Source organism: Babylonia areolata, chromosome 9, assembly GCF_041734735.1.
Source record: "Babylonia areolata isolate BAREFJ2019XMU chromosome 9, ASM4173473v1, whole genome shotgun sequence".
In the NCBI taxonomy this organism is placed as follows: domain Eukaryota; kingdom Metazoa; phylum Mollusca; class Gastropoda; order Neogastropoda; family Buccinidae; genus Babylonia; species Babylonia areolata.
Window position 1 is genome coordinate 2380878 of NC_134884.1, and position 7500 is coordinate 2388377.

The following is a 7500-nucleotide window of genomic DNA, read 5'->3' on the forward strand; positions in this document are numbered from 1 at the left end:
AGTGTAATATAGGCCTGTGTGGGTTTTTAATGTTTTAAAGTAGCATAACTACTAGCTGCTTATTCGTGTAGGCTACGAGAAAAAAAAAAAAAAAAAAGTACTGCAGCGCCCAATAGGGGACTCGAACCCCTGACCCTCAGATTAAAAGTCTGATGCTCTACCGACTGAGCTAACCGGGCTGCTCTGATCCAACTGGACAATCAGTGATGCTGACGCTGACTGCTCGCGCTTTAAACTGTAGACTGAAATAACATCAAACTTAAAAGGAAAAAGATCATCGGTCTCACAACGTCTTGATACGTTCATACATCCGTGAAAAAGTTCTACCCTTCGTCAGAATCACAGCTGAGTGCGTGATGAAGTAAAGAAATTATCAGCTGCAGTAATCACAGACTGTAGATACGAAACATTTGCATAGATGGAGTGATGGCCTAGAGGTAAGGCGTCCGCCTAGGAAGCGAGAGAATCTGAGCGCGCTGGTTCGAATCACGGCTCACCCGCCTATATTTTCTCCCCCTCCATTAGACCTTGAGTGGTGGTCTGGACGCTAGTCATTCGGATGAGACGATAAACCGAGGTCCCGTGTGCAGCATGCATTAGAAAAATCCACTTCGATAGGAAAAACAAATAAAACTGCACGCAGGAAAAAAACAACAAAAAAATGGGTTGGGCTGTAGTGTAGCGACACGCTCTCCCTGGGGAGAGCAGCCCGAATTTCACACAGAGAAATCAAATACAAATAGAAAACAGGAAGAAGAGAAGATGACGAGAGCTGCTGCCAGGCATCTGCCCAACAGACGCAGCGATTATGGATTTATCAGGACACAGTGACGCCCCCTAGAGAAGTGAAACTGAAACTGAAACCATGATTCCATGTCAGTCAATGTATTGTTACCGCATCCTCCACACCCCAAAGACAGGCACAATTCTTTTTTATTTTATTTTATTTTTATTTTATTTCTTTTTATCACAACAGATTTCTCTGTGTGAAATTCGGGCTGCTCTCCCCAAGGAGAGCGCGTCGCTATACTACAGCGCCACCCATTTTTTTTTTTTTTTTTTTTTTTCCCCGCGTGCAGTTTTATTTGTCTTTCCTATCGAAGTGGATCTTTCTACGGAATTTTGCCAGGAACAACCCTCTTGTTGCCGTGGGTTCTTTTACGTGCTCTAAGTGCATGCTGCACACGGAACCTCCGTTTATCGTCTCATCCGAATGACTGGCGTCCAGACCACCACACATGGTCTAGTGGAGGGGGAGAAAATATCGGCGGCTGAGCCGTGATTCGAACCACGCGCTCAGATTCTCTCGCTTCCTAGGCGGACCTGTTACCTCTAAGCCATCACTCCGACCCATTAAACCCAACCAAACGTTTTCTTATTCTTCTGCGTTCACTCGTATGCACACGAGTGGGCTTTTACGTGTATGACCGTTTTTACCCCGCCATGTAGGCAGCCATACTCCGTTTTCCGGGGTGTGCATGCTGGGTATGTTCTTGTTTCCATAACCCACCGAACGCTGACATGGATTACAGGATCTTTAACGTGCCTATTTGATCTCCTGCTTGCATATACACACGAAGGGGATTCAGGCACTGGCAGGTCTGCACATATGTTGACCTGGGAGATCGTAAAAATCTCCACCCTTTATCCACCAGGCGCCGTTACCGTGATTCGAACCCGGGACCCTCAGATTGAAAGTCCAACGCTTTAACCACTCGGCTATTGCGCCCGTCAAACCCAACCAAACAAAGCAACAACAACAAACAAAACCACCAACCACCACCACCACCAACAACAACAAAAACCAACCAAACAAATAAACACACTTTGAATCTAAGACGAAAATACCCTGAAAGCTGTTCACCTTTTCTCTCTGAATGTGTTCTGTTCAAAGTTTTAGTGACCCCCTACACTAAGATTTCACATGTGCTAGAAACGAACATCTGTTTGTCTGCCTGTCTCTTGCACGCACGTAGGTGAGCACGCGCGTATGCGTACATACATCATGCGCACACACGCACACATCCACATATCTACTACACATACACATGATTTACACACATGTACCGAGCCATATCTCGGCACAGAGAGAGAGAGAGAGAGAGAGAGAGAGAGAGAGAGAGAGAAAGAGAGGAAGTGAGAGAAAGAGACATACAGACAGAGATTTGGTCACATTTACACACATGCACTGTGTCATATCCACATAATGAGAGAGGGAGACAGAGAGAGAGACAGAGACAGACAGCCAGCCAGAGACAGAGGCAGAAATAGAGACAGAGACAGAGAGAGTGACAGCCAGCCAGCCAGCCAGAGATTTGGTAAATATAATAAACATTCAAGTACAGAAAAGAATACTGGTAGACTATATCTACAAGTCAGACACCAGAAGCAAGAAATTCGGTAACAAGTGGTGCAGAAAGTGTGATAATATAGGCCTACATATGATTTAATGTTGTTTTTGTTGTTGTTGTTTTTTTAAGTGGCGTAACTACAAGCGGCGTATTCGTGTAGGCTTTAAAAAAAAAAAAAGAAAAGAAAAAAAAGGCAGCGCCCAATAGGGGACTCGAACCCCTGACCCTCAGATTAAAAGTCTGATGCTCTACCGACTGAGCTAACCGGGCTGCTCTGATCCAACTGGACAATCAATGATGCTGACGCTAACTGCTCGCGCTTGCGATAGAGTGCAGATCTGAAAGCTGAAGCTTTTCTGTTCTGTACATGGACGAAGCATACCCACCTACACACATGCACGCGCACACACACACACACACACACACACACACACACACACACACACATATATATATATATATACACATGCACACACATCCACGCAAACACTCACAAGAATTAAACCGATTCTTTTCACCATTTTTGTGATATGGGTGATTATAAACAAAATAACTCAGAACATGCAGAACATGACAAACATTGATATAATTATGAACTGTGTCTACAGTAGTCACTATGATGTGTAGAATACAATGTGTTAGTAATGCAGGCTGCACTCATTCTCAAAACGCATTCACATATTCAAAACCTATCAAAATAATCTATCAAATGCCTCAAAACTTTACGGAAAGACTAATGATAAAACCATCTCTTCCATACGAGAAAACGGTTGAGACTAACCTGTAGGTGGTGACTTGTCCCATGAAGAGAGTATCCCGACGTTTCGGGCCCTAGGTCCTTCTTCATGGGGAGAAAAATAGAGAATGGAGAAGAAAAGAGAGGGCAAAACCAAGACAGAGGTAAAACTAAGAACTGTGAGGAGTAATCAGAGAAGAAAAGAAAAAAAGAAAAAAAAAAAGAACAGAGAAAAAGGTGAGCAATATTTACAAAGGAAAAGAGGGGAGGATTGTTAAACACTGGAGAGGGGGGTGAGGGTGGGGGTGGAAAAAGAGGGTTTGTGGTTCGCCAAAACATGAACAGGTGTAAGAATATGTGTACTGGTCAGTGTGTGTGTGTGTGTGTGTGTGTGAAGGGAGAGAAAGAAAACGGAGGGGGCGGGGGAGCGGGGGTGGGGAGAGAGAGAGGGAGTGAGAGACAGGGAGGGAGGGAGAGAGAGTGGTGGAGAGGGAGGGGGAGGAGAGAAAAGTGGAGAGAGGTGGGGGGGGGGGGGAGAGAGAGAGAGAATGAGTGTGTGTGTGTCTGAAGGTGGATTACAGGGGGACAGGAGCAGTGAAAAGGGAGGGGAAAAGAGAGAGAAGAGGGCCCAGGGGCGCTAGGGGTCCATCACTCTGGTGTTGATGCCTGCAGGCTGGATGGTCCCCAAGCGGCTGATCACGTGGGACTCCATATGTTTGCGGTATTCTCTGTTACTCGGGTTCTGCCATACAGCTGCCACCTTTGCCTGGGTGTAGTTGTGCAATGGGCTGTTGAAGTGTTGACCTATAGGGTCACTGTAGTTCAGCGGCATTGAGCGAAGGTGCTCTGAGAAACGCTCGTTTAACTCTCTCCATACGAACGGCGAAAGAGACGACGTTAACAGCGTTTCATCCCAATTATCATCATCAAAATATTGCAAGCGGAACGCTCTTATACTGAAGAGGTGAATGTTGACAAAGAATACCACAGTTCTGACGACGGAAGCTAAAGTTTGGGTCACTGAGACACCCACTGGACATCCGAGGGGTCTGTGTAGAGGAGAAGAGAGGACTGGCCGTACTGAGTGAGTTAATGATCGGCAGGTCTCACCCACACAGAGCTTGTGGCACAGAGTGCAGGTCAAAATATACACAATGTCCGTTGACTTGCAAGTGTAACTGGACCGAGGGATGAACTGGCCTTGGGGGCCCACAAAGGTTGTGGAGGCATCGATATGGGCACAGGTCTTACACTTGGCCTCGCCACACGGGCTACATCCAGGGGGAGTGGGGTTACCTGTTTGGTGGCTGAATCTGGTCCTCACAAGTAAGTCACGGAGGGTTTTTTTTTCTCTCTGGAACGCTATCTCTTACATCTTTATTCTATTCGAATGTTGTTCACAATGAAACTGAACGACTTATTCAAATTTCAGTTTTATTATCATTTTGTTATCTGTTTAAATATTGAAATTGAAAGCAAAAGTTTTCTCGACTTCAACGACTTCAGTCTACGGATTATAGCATTACGTATAGGACGAAGAAAGCGTTGAATTGGGGCGTATAAGTTCTTACGAACTGTACAGAATGAGGATATTTCAATAGTAAAATGATATTAATCTCCATGCAGTCACTGATGACAACCTGAATTACCACTTTAGGCATACTCTTTCATCAGGAGACAGCCTTAAATTTATTTTGTGACTGCTGCAACGAAATGATGAAATGAAAAATAAACGACTTATTATTATTATTATTATTTTTAAAAAGAGCGTATTTCTCTGCTTTAGATTCGGTGTTCCCTCTCTCTCTCTCTCTCTATTTCTCTGCTTTAGATTCGGTGTTTTCTCTCTTTCTCTTTCAGTCTCTGCTTTAGATTCGGTGTTCTCTCTCTTTCTCTTTCAGTCTCTGCTTTAGATTCGGTGTTCCCTCTCTCTCTCTCTATTTCTCTGCTTTAGAATCTGTGTTCTCTCTCTTTCTCTTTCAGTCTCTGCTTTAGATTCGGTGTTCTCTCTCTCTCTCTCTCTTTCAGTCTCTGCTTTAGAATCGGTGTTCTCTCTCTCTCTCTTTCAGTCTCTGCTTTAGAATCGGTGTTCTCTCTCTCTCTCTCTTTCAGTCTCTGCTTTAGATTCGGTGTTCTCTCTCTCTCTCTCTCTCTCTCTCTCTCTCAGGTCAGGTCAGGTCATTAGATCTGCTACTGGTAACCTGTAATCCAGTACAACCTGTTCAGGGTCGGGCTGCCTGCGACTAAACCGGCACTCCCACCGCTCCCTTCCGGGACTGGTGAGGCGGGTGGCTAGACACCCTTATGGAGATCCATAAAAGGGCGTTGGCTCAGGAGAGACACCGACGGCCATCTAGCTCCACTGTGCTGTGTGCATGCCAAACGCAGTTGGCCCCCGGGGTGTGTCTACCCATGCATGCGAAGTCTGGATCTGGCAGAATCTGCGGAAGAAACCTATCGGTTCAACGGAGAGGAAAGCGGTTACAGCAACGCACTGTGGAGTGCAGAGAGCAAGATGAGACACCGAAAGGATATCTTGGTCGTCCACTGCATCCGTGCTCATCCTCCAGTCGTCTCGACTTAGTCTTGCCACTGGAAATTGGTGGACCCGGACGAGAGAGTGAGGTTGACGTTGCGCAACTCCTCTTCACTTTAAACAAACTCATCGCGCAAGTCATCATATATATATATATATATATATATATATATATATATAAACAACAACAACAAACCCAACCCAATCATCTATTCCTGGCACTGAGTTCACGCATGCAGCCACTGTAACAACCAGAAAAGGCAAGCTAGTGAAAGAAACAGAAAGATGATATGTAAACAATCAAATACAGATGATGATAAACGGTAGAGAGTCAACAGACTCCAGAAATGAATAAAAATGAATTATATATATATATATATATATATATATATGTGTGTGTGTGTGTGTGTGATAAATTAAAATAATAAAACTAATGGAAAAAGTGTGATACATATCGGCCCTATGTTTCAGTACCCTTAAAAGATTGTAACTGCATGTAGGCTGACCACACTAGCTTTGTAATGTTTCGTGTCAAGAATTAAAAGCTATAGGAAAAAAATAGACTATTATATAATGGTCTTGGCGCGTATGGACTATACGCTATGCATGTGCTAAATCGCCAGGCAACATACTAGGTATTTTATTCTAAAATAAATTATTTTAAAAAAAAAAGAAAAAAGAGGAAAAAGAAGAGAAAGAAAGAAAACGGATGATGATAAAAAAAAATTAAAAAAAAAAGAAAAAAAGGCAGCGCCCAATAGGGGACTCGAACCCCTGACCCTCAGATTAAAAGTCTGATGCTCTACCGACTGAGCTAACCGGGCTGCTCTGATCGAACTACTCAATCAGTGATGCTGAGGCTGACTGCTCGCGCTTGCGATAAGAGTGCAGATCTGAAAGCTGAGGCTTTTCTGTTCGATGCAGTAGGCCTTTCACATGTAACGGGGATAACACACCTCTCTGTTTCAGCACGCACAGTGTGTGTGTGGATTTAGTGCCTCAGTGCATGTGTGTAAATGTGTACGCCGTTGCAGCTGAAATGTGCAGATGTGTGCGCATGCATGCATGTGTGTGTGTTGCGTCTATGCAAGTGTATATGCATGCGTGCTTGTGTGTGTGTGTGTGTGTGTGTGTGTGTGTGTGTGTGTGTGTGTGTGTGTGTGTGTGTGTGCGGATACCTACATGCGTTCTTGAGACAGGCATGCAAACATGTTCATTTCTGTCACGTCACACGTGAAAGCTTAAGAGTAAAACAGCCAGCGTCAGAATCATTGATTTATCAAGTTCAATCATGCAGGTATGTTCGCCAGCAGAGATTCACACACACACATACACGCGCGCGCGCGCTCTCTCTCTCGTTCTCTCTCCCTCCCTTTCTCCCTCTCTTTCATTTGCATATGATTTTATTCCTAAGAGAAGACAGAAAGAGGGGGGAGAGAAAGATTTAGACTGATGGATCAATACAGATGTGAAGCACTGTGGTACAGATAGAAATCAACAGACAGTACATCTGCAACAATCCAGTTTGCGTTTCTAAAACAAAACGACGGCAACCCAAAAGAAAGAAACACACACACACACACACACACACACACACACACACACCAAACAAACAAAGCTAAAGACAAAGTACGGCAAGAAAATGTCCATCTTATAGACGTCAGACAGATACTAGGAGACCTTCGTCAATGTAATAGAATTAATGCTCCCAGAGTTATTATTATTATATATATATATATATATATATATATATATATATATATAACACAACAACAACAAAAACAAACAAAACAAAACAAAAAGAAACCCCTACTAATAAACAAATGAATAAATAGCGAAATCTATGCTGGAATGTCTAAACACACACACACAACAAA

At 43.9% G+C, this 7500-nt stretch overlaps 3 non-coding genes across 3 annotated transcripts; all 3 read right to left on the reverse strand.

The window, feature by feature from the left end:
- Positions 1–106: 106 nt before the first annotated feature.
- Trnak-uuu (transfer RNA lysine (anticodon UUU)) lies at positions 107–179 on the reverse strand. The gene has a single exon. It is a non-coding gene; the product is annotated as a tRNA-Lys (tRNA).
- Positions 180–2548: 2369 nt separating this feature from the next.
- Trnak-uuu (transfer RNA lysine (anticodon UUU)) lies at positions 2549–2621 on the reverse strand. Its single transcript has one exon. It is a non-coding gene; the product is annotated as a tRNA-Lys (tRNA).
- Positions 2622–6374: 3753 nt separating this feature from the next.
- Positions 6375–6447, reverse strand: Trnak-uuu (transfer RNA lysine (anticodon UUU)). Its single transcript has one exon. It is a non-coding gene; the product is annotated as a tRNA-Lys (tRNA).
- Between the last annotated feature and the right edge of the window lie 1053 nt (positions 6448–7500).